The sequence below is a fragment of the Anser cygnoides genome, chromosome 18, assembly GCF_040182565.1.
Source record: "Anser cygnoides isolate HZ-2024a breed goose chromosome 18, Taihu_goose_T2T_genome, whole genome shotgun sequence".
NCBI classification, from domain to species: Eukaryota; Metazoa; Chordata; class Aves; order Anseriformes; family Anatidae; genus Anser; species Anser cygnoides.
This window is the reverse complement of record NC_089890.1, coordinates 11,595,756-11,610,014: the sequence shown is the minus strand read 5'-3', so window position 1 is coordinate 11,610,014 and position 14,259 is coordinate 11,595,756. Positions and strand designations below refer to the sequence as shown.

At 55.0% G+C, this 14,259-nt stretch overlaps 1 long non-coding RNA gene across 1 annotated transcript; it reads right to left on the bottom strand.

Moving 5' to 3' along the window:
* Positions 1–6,487: 6,487 nt before the first annotated feature.
* LOC125184035 (uncharacterized) lies at positions 6,488–9,604 on the bottom strand. The gene is made up of 3 exons (XR_007167138.2): positions 9,435–9,604; positions 9,118–9,196; positions 6,488–8,134 (listed from the first exon to the last, which is right to left on the bottom strand). It is a non-coding gene; the product is annotated as an uncharacterized lncRNA (long non-coding RNA).
* Positions 9,605–14,259: the final 4,655 nt, after the last annotated feature.

Sequence of the window (14,259 nt, the reverse complement as noted above, 5' to 3'; positions counted from 1 at the left end):
GTATTTTGTGCGTGCGTAACGCCCCACCCCAGCCTCGCTGCGCTGGGAGAGATCAGTAGCAGGCAGTGAGAATTTTGGGAGCTGTGGTCTTCCCTCCTCACCCTGCCTGTCTGCCCCCAACCCTTAGCTCAGCCCCGTTCCCTTGTCAGCTTCTCCCCCCAGCACCAAGCCCCCAAACGCAGCCGCGCGGTGTCCCCGTCCCCACCGCGGCCAGCCCCCATCGGCAGCCGGGTGACGGGTGAGCAGGCGGCGGTGTTTGATGCTGGACCTACACAAACAAAACATTTGGAAAGTCAACAGTTCGGGGGAAGAGAGCGCTGCAGCAGGCCCCTCTGTCCTAAGCATTACTTTAAATGTACAAAATGCCGTCTCTCTAAATAATCAAACTCCACTGCTGCGTCTCAGAAATTGCCACCTACGGCTAATGTTCCAATTTTAAACGCATCCTCGAGTCAATCTTTGTAAATTCTACATTAAATATTGATCAGCCCCGGAGAAGCTTAGCGCCGCGCGTTCAGCAGAGCTGAGCGGCTCTCGAGCAGCAGCCGCTGAGCCCGGACCCAGTCCCGAGGGACCGCGACCACCACAGAAGCTTCTCCTCACCACACGAGCCGGGCACTGGAGGAGTTTTGGTGGCGCTCCCTGCTTCGGACCTTGCTGAGATCCCCAGCTCCCTGCATCACCCGGAGCCGGGGGTGCTGCATGCAGGGGTCCTGGAGCAGGGGATGGGGCATTTTGGGGCATTTAGTTCGTTTTCACAGAGTACTTACAGTGACAGCCATGACAGCAATTTCCCCTGAAGCCTTGACCTGACTCTTGAGCACCCCAGCAGCTCCTGGCCCTGCCGGACACGAGGCAGCAGCCACGGCTGGGGGCGTCGTGCCCAGGTGTGCCCACGGGCTGCAGTCCCCGTCCCCCCTCTGCCCCAACCGTGCTGTAACAAGGAGAGCAGAGGCAGCGGCAAGGACAACCCTTCTTCCCCGTGATTAATGGAGGCCGACGCAGGACCCCGAGGCGCAGCACGGCGGCGGTACCTGTGTAATTTCCGAGGTGTTGCAGCTGCGGCAGCGCGCTGCAGCCCCGTGGCTTTCCCCCGGCGTCGTTTGTCACAGCCCGGCGCTGACAGAGCTGCTCCAGCGCCGTGTCTGCAAGGCAGCGCAGCCGCTTCTGGCCTGGTTTCCTCCCAGGCTTCACACTCCTGTGCTTGCTGCCACAAAACCAGGCGAGCACCCGCCTCTGCCGCTCCTCTGGAGCTCAGGGACCCAAGGGTGCGACCAGGGCTCGCTCTGCTTCCACACTGCCAGCGTGACAGCTTTAGGGACCCCAAACTCAAGGCACCCGCCACAAACAGGTCACCGTGCCTGCTTACAGAAAAGCAGATACCTGTCTCCTCCTGAGGTACCACAGCCATAGGAGCCAGCACGTGCAGCCAGGGCATGAGCAATGCCCTTAAAGCCATCGGGAGAAACAGCTCCCGGTGATCAAACCGAGCAAGTTTAGTCTGGAAGACCTGGGAGGAGAAGAAGGAATTCTAGCCTTTCTTTTTTTTTTAGAGAAATGCTTTTCTCCTTACGCTGACACTTTAACAAGAGCTTAATGAACAGCACTTTCTTGCTTTCGAGAAGTTCAGACAGGCCAGATAAAGTTACCAATTCATTAGCATCCCATCACGAACGTAGCCTCCGTATTCCCCAGCCATATGGTCAGCACGGTATGCTTCCAAAAAGCAGGGACATCGACAAAGGCTTTATTTCCATCAGCCACCACGGTAAAGCAGCCCAAGTTTTTCTGGAGACCGGGAACACCTCATTTCAAACTCTTTTGGGTGTAAAGGAAGCGGGTTTGGGCTTGGAAGCAAGGTGACCTTGTGGGAAGAGCATGTCCCTCTTACTGCAGACAGGATTTTAATCAGTACAGTGTGGATGCACATCCCCAGGAGCTACCTGCCCGGGTGGAGACGGAGCATCTGCTTCCCTGCAGATAAATCCCTGTGCTAGCAATTAAATCTCCAGAGGGCTCGTCTGTGTGCCCAGCCACGAGACATACCTGGCCTGAAACCTCAGCCAGGTGGGGAAAATGGAGACTTCTCCCCATTTCCACGGCATGCAGGCCCAGCAGCCACGATCAGCACCTGCAGACACCATTTGGAGCCAACACCCCACCTATTTAACTCTTTCTCTAAGCACTCGAGCACCTCGCCTGGTGGACGAGTGGGCTGTGGGAAAACCCAGGCCAGAGCCAGGGCTTAGCATCCCCAGCATCTGCCTCCAGGTCCTCTGCACCGTGAGCTCGTTTTCTAGCAAGTAAATTACTTCTTCCCTGTTCTGGAGTTTCGTCTGCGATTCAGTAGGACACAGCAGGAGAGTTTGTGCTCCTTCTGCATTAGCTGACCTGTGTCAGCATTTTATTCCGCAGCCCTGTAGGTTTTTTAGCTAAAAAAAAAAAAAAAATCAGAGGAGTTTTCAAAGCTTTAATGGCTTTGAAAACAACATGGAGAGTTCTCTTTACTGCAGGAGAGGTTAATGATCTCCCTCTGCTACAGAACTAAACTGGACATCATAATAAATAATCATAATAAGATGTAAAGTATCACCTGGAGTCATACAACACAGAGAGCAGGTAGGAGTTATGATGCATTTCCATTACTCGGAGCAACTGCTAGGTGTGAAATTTTCAAAGTAAAGGCAGTCAATTAAAAAATGGAAAGCAGAAGCCCGCAATTAAAATATTATTTAAACAGAAGGAGATTACATCTTGCCTCGCCTGGGAGGACCGAGTGCTCTGGCTCCCGAGCACAGCACGGAGGCTGCGGCACAGAGCCCCCGCGGCGGGGCACGGACCCAGCACCGGACACCTCGATGTCCCCAGAGCTCAGCATCCCCTCGCGCCCACCCCTGCTGCCTCCAGGCTGCACCGAGCTCGACCTTGGGGCAGAGGAGCAGCAGAGCTCTCGTTAAGCAGCCACGTTAATGACGTTTCCCCATTAAGCAGCCACGTTAATGACGTTTCCCCGTTAAGCAGCCACATTAATGACGTTTCCCCAGCCGCTCTCCCAGCACTCCTCGCTTCAGCGCAGCGGCTCTGAGCGCCAGCCTTGGCCACGTTTCCACACGCAGGTTTTGCTGCTTGCCATTTGTACGTGCAGACGAGTGGTTGCCAACGGGTACGGGAGCAGATCTTACAGGAGTGTCCTCATTTGGGTTCAGATGGATCCGGAAGGCCCTGCCTAGGCTCCATAACCAGGTGCAGGCCTCCCTGCCCCGTCCCTTCACCAGCCGCATCCAGCTCTTTGCACAGCCAGGTCCCAAGGGCAGGGACATCCATCACGTCCAGAGGGCAGGGACATCCATCTCCTAGGATGCTCCTATCCATCAGCGGCCACCAGCCCCCAGCCCGGCCAGGCCCTTTGTCCCATCCTACCCTACCTGTCACAGGCAGATAAGATTATCAGTGACGAGCGCGACACCCATTGAGTCGCACCCCAGTGGAAGAATGGGGTCTTTTTTTTTTTTTATTTATCCTCCTGTCTCCAAGATGAGCTGTTTCTTGTCTTGTCAAACCACATCCTTTTCTTTAAAGAATCAGCTTTAAGAATCCAATTTGTCAAGCTGGACAATCATTTGAGAATCCATAAAAAGCCTCGGTGACTTTATCAAAAAAAATAAATCAGAAGGTTTTAAATGGTAACCGAAAGGGATTTGAAAATGGGTTGAGTGGCCTACATCAATTAATCTTCAGACAGCCAGGGCTTTGTGAAGATGAAGTGGCAGAGAAGTGTCAAAGGCTAGTTACCGGGTTTTAGGAGATGGAAGTTATTGATATTTCTCCTTTCCTTTTTCTCGCTTTTCTCCTTTCCCCATCTCTTCAGAATACAGACGGTGAAGTAAAAAAGCCCTGTGATGGAGCAGGACTAAGCTAGCAGGGGGAAGGTGCCGGGGCCACCGCTCCCCACAGGGTTCCCCTGGGCTCCTCACCAGGACCACGAGGGGGTCGGGGCCCCTGGAGGTGCCTGGAGCACCCTGGGGTGCCCGTGCCTTGCTCCACCGCGTGCAGCCACCGGGACAGCCTGGGCTGGGGGCGTTGGGCACCACGGAGCACGGCTGGAGCACCTTGGGGGCAGCCGGGCACTGCCCTGCGCCCACACCACCGCATCCCTGCGTGGTCCCCACCTACAGCATGCACCTGCTGGCTCTGCTGCCTGCCTGCACTGGAGACACAGCAGGAGGTGTACGCTGACGGCAGGGCAGTGCTGGCATGGGCACCTCGGAGCTCTGCGTGCCTCCGTGCCTCCGGCGCAGCTCCCAGCGGAGAGCTGGGAGAGAGAAGGAGTCAAGGCGGATAGCTCCATCAAACCCGGGGCCTGAGCAAAGCACAGAACAACACGAAGAACTTGGTAAATGAGGTATTTGACTGAGCAGACACAGCCACCTGAAATAGCCGTGGATTTCCCCAAACGCTTAATGAAAGCTGACAGCCCATATTGTTCTCCACTTCCCAGCTCCGCTGCCACCCGAGAAACGCGTGGCCGAGGGACGGGGGACCTGCGCAACGACACCGAGACCCGAGGAAGACAATCAAGAATTAGAGGGACTTAGGGGACACAGAGATGAAAACTATGGACTGGAGAATTAAAAAGAAAAAGAGAAAAAAAAAAAAAAGACCTTGGGAGCAATAAAAACACCAGGCTTGAAGAAGGGACACGCTGCCGCTCTCCGATCCTGATAGCAGAATGCGAGGAGCTCCAGATGGCTTTTTGTTTTAGCGTGATGAAAAATGTAATCTGACAGGCAAGTGTGGGGCTGGATAATAACAATAACACAAATAATTTCCTTAAAAAAAAAAAATGAAAGGAATCTAACAGCTCAAAGGTACTCCTGTTTGCTGTGAAGAAAAGAGACTCTTTGTTACTTACTGCAGTCGTGAGCGTGTTTGTGAGCTTTGAAATGGCATTTTGTTGCAGAAGTATGATGTAAGGACGTTTTACTTACTCTCCAGTCTGGGGAAATAGATCTGACTTGGAAATTGGCCAGAAATGCTGTAAGTTAGGGCTCTGAAATGAAGGTGATAACTTTGCCAATTAAATATGGATGTGATTTTTTTTTCCTCTCCTTCCCCTGAATACTTTTGCACTGTCATTAGGTGATGATATAAAGACATAGGCCTCCTGGTGCAGCTTAATTGCTCACATATAGAAAAATGATGAGCTCTGTTGCGCTGCACAAGTACTGCCTCAGATACTTGCTGCCTTATTAATAGGTGATACCAACCCGAGTTTAATTCTTCTGCCCAAGGAAAAACAGAGCTACAGCGAAACCCCGGCTCAGCAGAGCACTTCAGCACATGCCAAACCACTTCGCTGAACAGCAACAGACTTAAGTGCGAGCTTACACTTAGCCACCCCGTTGAAGTGTTTTGCTGAACTGGTGCTTAGAGCACCAGGAACAGGATGGGCTTTTACGAGGTGATCTTTTATTTCCATATATATATAAAAATACAAAAATATGATGCATATATTGATACCCAGTGCAGACTTCTCTGTCTTTTGCAGTTCGCTGCTGAGTGGCTGCTCTCCAGGCTGCCGCCTGCGTAAGCTGCGGACACGGCTCTGGTGTTAATGACCGCTTGAAACAGGGCAGCCTGGGGAGGGACGGAGCTCGGTGGGCTCGGGGACACAGCAGCGGGGACGGACACACGGGGAGCAGCAAGACAGACCACCCAGTCCTGCAGGGCACGGGGACACAAGGGGACACCCGTCTGGGGGTAAGCAGGCGCAGAACAGGACACATAAGAAAGGTCGAATGCCCAAAGGACGCTGCGTCTTATAAAAATAAATAACATCACTAATAAATGCAGCCTTTGGGAGCGTACTGTTGCTACGTGTTGGGGGGTTCAGCCTCCACTGACCCAGCAGCCATTTGGTCACTCCTACAAAAATCCATGTTTCTATCAGCTTCATGACCGTACATGTGGGGGGGACACTTTTTAAAAGGATCGCTCCTCCCTGAAAAACACCACCCTCTGTCACACACAGGGCCCGAGCACAGGGCAGGGGAGATCCCCGCAGCCCCTCTTCCTACCAGGTGACGGCTGCTTGCTTCAAGCCGACGGGCACGGGGTTCATAAGGGATCCACATCAGCACCCCGGGGGCTGCAGGGGCCGAGCTCCAGTCCCAAGCACCCCACAGGAGCACAGGAGGGAGTGGGACAAGGGAGGGAGAGACGGAGAGAAGGGGGCTGTGACTAAATCGGTGGCAACAGAAAGAGCAGGCTGCGCAAATGGCTCGAGAACCGGCGTGATGGGATGTGACTGCCCCGGGTGCCAGGGCTGGAAGGAGCAAAATGGGAGAAGACCACCCAGACGAGGGGAAAGTGCTTCTGATTGCCTGGGAAAAAAACAGCGTTAACGATCATTGGAAGGGACAAGGCAATCCGGCGGCCGCACGGTGTGAGGATTGCTTGCAGCGTGGCGGTGGGGAACAGGCTGGGCTGGATCCGGCCCCATCCTGGGGTCTCAGCACAGCCACCAGCACCGGGACAGAGCCCTCGCCGACTGCTTGCTGTGGTTTGGGGACCTGTGCTACTGGGGGAGCCCAGACACAGAGAGGGGCAGGGGCAGGGAAGAGGACCGAGGGGCTGGGAGCAAGAAATGGGTTTGCTTTAGCAGGTTTTCCTTTACACCACCGGTCATGGAGCCACGCTGCTGCACAGCACCTGTTGGATGGGGCCGTTCACTTCAGAACCAGCTCGGGGAGCGCAAGGTCCTACCCTGCAGCCCCACAGGGATGTGTACGGACACAAGATCAGCAGGTCAGGTCCCCCAGCCCCATGCAACGGGGGGTCTGCCCCCACCGAGCCGGGGGAAGGGGACAGTTGCGTGGGGGCCACACGCGCCAGCCCACTTGGCGCGCATCCCTCGCTGCTTCGCACCCGCAGCCGCTGCGTGCTCCAGGCTGGGAAATCACCCCGCCAGGGATTTTCTAAAGGTTACGCAAAGGCTAACAAACAATTAACACATCGGATCGGCACGCCAGCTCCGTTTGCCTCACTTCTGAAGTGTAAAGGCTGTCAGGCAGCTCAGCAGCACGGCCTGGAAGGCTCCAGCTCCCTTGGTGCGCTTGCACAGCCACGTCAGGCCTAACCCAGGCTCCAGCACAGAGGGCGATTTTAGTGATGAAGATAACAAGAAACAATGATGTATCAATCCCCTCCACCCTGGGCGTTTTTAGGATGTCTCCTCTCAGGAACGAACCGATTTAAGCACTTTGCATAATGACCGCTGGACGCCAGCACTCAGGCGGGTTTCTCTCAAACAACACTCATTGCACTGTTCGGCTGATGCCCTGGTGACTTTGATTTCGGGACAGGCTCATCCCCTCCCTAGTCAACCCACCCGAAGGCCCCAGGGCGCCTCAGTCTCAAGGCAGGCAGCAGAGCCCCAGGGGCGAGCTGCAGGCGACCAGCAGCAGCAGCAGGCGACCTCTCCCCGGCACCAGGGCTCGCGTTACGTCCAGCACACGCAGAGATGGCCAGTTTCAAAACAAGCATAATATCTCTTGTTTCAAATGTCCTCATGCTATTAATTATGTGTCTCAGATCACTAAACACAATCAAGTTACGTTGATTTCCTTCCCGACATCGTAGACCAGTAGTTTGCTCTTCCTTTCCACTCACAGGTTTCATTATTCCTGCTAGACAATTTCACTGTCAGGTGTACGCACAGCTCCTCAGCTCCCAGCATTTAAATCCAGCAGCTCTATTCTCACTGCAACTGAACTTGTTTCACAGACTCCTATTTATTTATATTGCAATCCCACAATCCTAAATATTGGGTTTAGCACTACTAACAGTGCTCCCAACACTGTTTCAAAATTAAATGGACCAGAAGGAAAACACTCTAAGATGTTCTCACTTGGGCGTTTAGATTTTGAAGGGCATTTTAAAGACATGGGACACGACCCAGGTGCAGCTGAGGTTAGCGAGGATTTCCCAGTTTACCTGAATGACAAAGAACAGGCGGCACCGGCGCACAGCCCCAGCAGTGGAGGGAGCTGCGGCGCTGCCACTCACTGCCCAGCTCGCCTCCGATGGCCCACAGAGCAGGGGGCTGCTGCTCTTGGCTGCGGCTTTTGAGGTCCTGTGATGAGAAAAAATAGAGCCATCGGCAGCAGGAGATGGAGCCCAGGTGACTTTGCTATACCAAGAAATTGCAGACGCATACAGTTTTTTTTTTTAAAGCTGCTTTTTTGATGGGCCCCACCGCAAAGCCATGCAAGAAGTGCCCCAGGAAGCAGGGGCAGCAGCAGGGAAACCTTCCCAAGGTGAGGACCAGAAATGCCCCTGGGAGCACAGCGGGCACAAGACCCACACGGAAGGATGTGTGTGCAAAGCCAGGCTCTGCCCGGACCTCGCACGTGTGCCCAGCCTCTGCACCTTTTTAAATATTTCAGTTCTTTGAGATCTCCGTTTCACATTTCGATTTCCTGCAGTACAGTAAATTTATCTTTGTCGCCCAGCTCTCCCCAGCTCTTCCTCCCCCTTATCTTTCCCTCTGTACGACTGCAAACACCGGCGTTATCTTTGCTGCGATAAACCCGGCCGGCTGTGATGCGCCGCTCACCGATGGCGCAGCCCCGCGCACGGGGGTGTCACGGCTCCGCCGCGGTGCCCCCGCCTGGGGCACAGCCATGCCAGCAGCCGGGGGGGGGGGGGTGACCGGTCCCCCAACATCGGGGCAGCACCCCCACGGGTCACTGCCACCGCCCCCATGGCTTGAGTCCCACTGGCAGCCCAGAGGCACCGTGTCCCATTCCAGTCCCATCAATGCTGGAGACATCCAGTCGCCTCAGTTAAATGCTAAATTTACTTTATTTTTCTTTAAATGCTATTATACTGAATCATTCTCAGCTTTCCTACAGCTCCCCTTGCCCGCAGACCGATGCAGCCTGCAGAGATCAAGCAAATGCCCAAGTCTGTGGGCAGGAGATGGCAGAGGGCAGCAGGGCACAAGGACGATCCCGTTGTGCACCGCTGCACATCCTGCACCTTGCGGGAACCTCCCCATAAAGAAGGCCGTTCCCCGTTTTGCCAAAGCACATCAGTTAGTCACACAGCTCTTACCTGACTGCACCTGCATTTCGAGACGTCGGAGGCTGCAGAAGTGCAGAAGCAACGTTTTGTGGCCAAAATTGTCAGAGGCCTGGGGAGAGAGAGGAGGGATGAGCTGATGAGATCCCAGGTGACCCCAGCCCACCACCGAGCAGAAATGTGTGGGACTGACCAAGGGGTTGGGGGGGACCCCGATGCAGGCTCTGGACCCCTGGAAGTGCAGAGGGGCAGCACCGAGCTGTGGGGCTGGGAGAGGGGCACGGGGGGCTGGCATCTCCATGGAGCCGTCCCAGGCTGTGGGGCCCTCCTGGCCCCAAGCTGCTGCTCACCAGCACAGGGATTGGTGTCCATCCTCCAGACCCCAGAAGTTAAAATATCTCAACAGCAAGGAGCAGGGAGAGCATCCAGCGCTTCGGTGAGAAATGTCCTATTAACGGCTTCACCGTCCCGGGCGTGAGTTGGGAGCAATCCAATGAAAACAGTAACAATAAAAAACAAGCAGGTAAAATAAAGTCACCTTCTTCTTGTTGCCATTTCGCAGCAGCAGTGTCTGCGGTCCAAGCTGCGAGCACGCAGCACCCCCTGGTGCCACCGCCTCTGCTCGGGGATGCTGCTCGCAGCGCAAGTCAGGGTGCCACGGATGGACAGGGTGCTCCAGAAAGGTGCTGGATGAGACTGGAAAAGTAGGCAGCAAACTGGGTGCCTGTTTTGTAAAATTTCACTGAGCCATAAGACATATCGAAGCTATTTTCTTGCACAGGACCATGCTACACCTGTGTTTCAGAGGTACAAGCTCACGGATGTGTGAGCCATGTGTAAAACCTGCCCACTGAGCTCTGAGCAGAGAGCACACCGTGCTGTGCCCATTCCTGTCCCCATGGTCCCCGTCCCACAGCAGGGGACAGAAACCCAGGCGGCTCCTCCATGGTCTGGTGGATCCCAGCTCTCATCTTTCATCCCAGCCCCAAACGGCAGAGATGCTGAGAGAAAAACTGGCCTCATCCCCGGCAGTTGGTAATTAGCAGGGTGGGAAACCTCCCCAGTGCCACGCGAGGGCTCTTCGAATCTCCTCACCTGCGAGCACTCAGCTCCCACCTCCCTGCTGGGGCACCTCGGGGGCTGCACCCAAACCCCCCCAGCCTCCCCAGAGGGGTTTTTTTCATTCTGGATCACACGCAGCAGCAGGGCACCCACTGAGACCACCTGCAGAGAGGTTATTTATCTGCAGGGGAAGCCCCAGAAATTCCCAAACCCTCCTAAATATCCGCTTCCTGGCTGCCAGCAGCCACTAACTTGCCAACTGGGGAATGTATTTGTCTGCTCCCCTCTGTACATTTTCTGCTTTTCATTATAATTTGCTAAAGAATACATTACAGCGCATTATTTATCGCACCCAGCAGCTCCGTGGCCCCGAGGAGCGTCACCAATAAATCAGCCCAGCATCGCCTGGCGCCCAGCACCTGCGCGAGCTGCCGCTGCCCTGCACCAGGGAAGTTCTCCCACGTTCCCCAGGCAGACGTGAGGGAATCTGATCACATTCGTTAAATCCTCGAGCAGCCACCTCTGATCCGTCCCCCGCTGGCAGGAACCCCGGGAGCAGGCGGAGGCTGGCGGGAGGCTCCGAGCACGCACCACGGATCCGGCCGATCCGGATCCGGCACGAGGGAGGCGATGCGAAGGCATCCAGAGCTGACAGGGAGCCAAAGAGAGGGGAGAAGCAATTCAGGGAAGGGGAATTTGGCACCGGCACTGGAGAATTGGACAGCTTGCAAGCGAGGCGGCTGGCTGGAGGCGATCCGAGCGCAAACGCGGCGGTGCCTCCTCGAGCCCCACACAAAGCTGGGTGCCTGGGCTGGGTGAGGGCCATCGGTGCTGCCGAGAGGCGCCCTTGTTCTCCCAGACACAGCTCCCAGGGGGAAGGGGCCCCCAGGCCACGGTCCTGCTCATCACTGGCACACGTCCCTGTGAAAGCTTCAGCCTCTGCTGTTGGGGGAGGAAAGGCCGGTGGTGGCACCTGCATGGCATCAGGGCACCCTTCAGCCGATCTCCTGACAAATGCCAGGGGAGGCACCAGCTTTGGGAAGGGAAACGCTGCCGGCACGAGGCTTCAGGCACAGAGGGCTCCAGGGGAAGCTCCAGCTGAGATTTCTCAGGTTCAGCCTTCCCTTTCAAGCTGCTGCACACCACCTTTGAAGCAGATCACTTTGCAAATACTGATTCATTAATTTTAAAACACCCATCCTAAATAAATGGTATCTTGGTTTACAGATGGGGAAATCAAGGCACAGAAAAATGAAGGGCTTGGTGCCTGCAGCAGAACCGGGAACAAAACCCTCTCCCTGTGTTTTAACTACAAAATCATCTTTCCTCATTAGCAGCTAATCAGAACTACCAGAGGGGAAGAGATTACAGACAGGGCGGAGAGGGGAGTAACTGAGAGAAATACAGACATCAAAACAGATTTTCATTTATTTACTCATTTATCACAGTGAGTCACAGGCTTCAAGTTCATTCAAGTCTGCATTAGCCTTGCAGGATTTTGGGTGCCCTCTCCAAAACCTCACAAGTTAATAGGTGGCAGCCATGCACTGTCTCGGGCAGGAGAAAATCTGAAGTTTGGGGCTGATCTCAGGAAGCCTTATATTGCTTTGCCTGCTAGATTAGAAGGAACCACTAATCTCCACTTGCCAGCCTCCTAATCTTTATGGGAGCTCAGATAAGTTATCAGAAACTTGCTTATTAAAGGCAGCCCTGCCCGTGCTGCGGGCTGGCCGAGGACTCGAGGCGCTGGGGCTGGCACCAGGCTGGCAGCGCCCTGCAGCACCGCTGTGTGCCCTGGAGGCGTTTTGCACCCAACCAAGACGCTTTCATCTCCGATCAGCCACCAAAGCAGCTCCCAGAAAGCACCCTATGCGTTTCTGGCCCTGGCTAACAGCCAGGTGAGGAGGGAGGCGAGGGGAGCTGAACTCGAGGCGGAGCGCCAGCCAGACCCCAGCGGGGACATGTCCCCTGCCCCATCCTCCTGAGCCCTACCCCATGTCCCTGTGTCCCCCTGTCCCCAGCAGAGGCTGGGTGTCCTCATTCAGAGGTGGACCCCCAGGACATGGAGGAGCTCGGACAGGTCACTGCCCACACGGTGAATTTCCCCCAGCATCTCCAGCCTCGCGCACGAGAGCGCAGCAGGAAATGAGGCACATATTTTTAAATAAGGGGAGGAAATGGTGTCTTTGTGTCAGACAAGTGGAAGAAATCCAGGACCAAGAGACTGCAGAGCCTTTCCACTTCAGACAGCAGGTGCTCTCCAAGATGTGGTTATGGCAACAAAATAAATGATGGATAATTGCTTTTGTGACAACTTGCCAATTAAATTAGACTCAGCAGAATAACATAATGACAATTTGTTATGCTCTGGTGGGCACTAACACACCAATCATAATTAAATGCTATGACTGAAATAGAATGCTGCTGTACACAGGAATATATAACCCCAATTCCCTCCCAGTGAAACATTATAGGTTCAGACTTGATTTCAATTTCTGGAGGATAATAGCATTAGCGCACATCAGAATGAGCTTGCAATATGCATACAAGCAGCAGCACAGAGACAGCAGCAAGGACAGCCGAGCTGCCCGAGTCCCAGCGGGGACCCTGCGCATCCTTCCTGGCACAGGGGCTCCAAGCAGCGGGGATATGGCCGTGTCCCCGCCGTGCCGCGGGCAGGTCTCACGTCCCCGCTGGGCAGCGGGTGGCCGGCCCCGAGCTCCATCACAGCTCTAGCACCAGGTGAGAGCACACAGGGCCAGGGCCAGGAGCTCTCCTATGGTGGGGCCAACGCTGTGCATCCATTGCAGGCAGCGTGCTGTGCCTCAGCGCAGCCCCAGCGGTCAGATCGTGTGGGCACGGTGGGGTCATTACCTGCCGAACTCCAAAGCAATGCCCTTCCCATGGGGCAGCACGGGCAGCACTTTGCTCCAGCCTATGGGGTTAAAAAAATAAAAATAAAAAACTCGTTCACTCATTGGAAAACAAAACTGGACAGACAGTAGGAACCGAGGGTGCAGAACGCAGCCCTGCGCGGCTCGCAGCACCAGCAGCACCAAGCCCTGCCCCTCCAGGACAGCCAGCAGTTACCCAAATGAAAGCTTTCCTAATCCAGGTGATGCAAAGCAGGCTTTTGCCTTGATCTAAGTGCCAAGTGATGAGACTGCCTCGTACTCAGCTCTGAGCAGGTACAGCTTTCTGGAATATTCCATGGTTCAAAATGGGAATAAAGAGAGCAGGTCTGTAGGAAAATTATTCAAAGGCGAAATGTTTGCATGTGTGTACACAAGCGGGTGGGAGACATGGTTGCCCGGTGCTGCCGTGTGTTCAGACCACACAAAAACAGTGCTGGAGCACCGCGAATCTCCCCTCATCTGGGAGGGTTAGAGCTCAGACTGTCACGACTAGAAACAAGCAATATTTTAACAGCTCATCTGGAGCTGCAATTTTACACGTTAAATGCCTTACTACCTGCCTTAATGAAGCTTGGCGTCGGCACGGGCAGGTCACCTGGCTTTCTGGCACAGCTGGCGAATTATTCTGTCGGCTCCAAGCGCAAGGCCTGATCCTATTAAATCCTTCGTTCCCCTGCCCTCAGCACGTAACAGCCGATAATCTGCGGGCGCGTGACCTGTGCCTGGTCGGGATGTGCCGCAGCACGTAGCCCAGCACCCACCCGGCTCTGCCCCGGCCCACTCGCCCCGCACCCTGGGGGCCCCAAATGCACCCCCAGCAGCTTTTGTCGCCCCCTCGGAGACTTCTCTGTGCAGCCCCAGCAGCGGCACAGGCCAGGCTCGCAGCACATCGGGTTCAGGACGGCTCTGGAGAACAGAGCCCTGAAGTCAGAAGCAGGCAGTGCTGCTGCCATCGCTCGCGCTGCTGTGGCACGTGCAGATGCGGTGGGCAATGGTAGAGGTGCCTGACTCCAGTCGAGACTTCTAGAGTCCACGATGGGCTCTGCTAGAGAACTGGCCGAGTTCTTCATCCCCACGTTTTCAGGCAAGGCCCCTCATTTTAGGAATTGACCTTGGAAAACCTTCAGCCTGGCTCTCAGGGATGTAGAAAGGGTTCCCTCCCGCCTTCCATTGTCTTTCATTTTTGATGCCTCAAGGA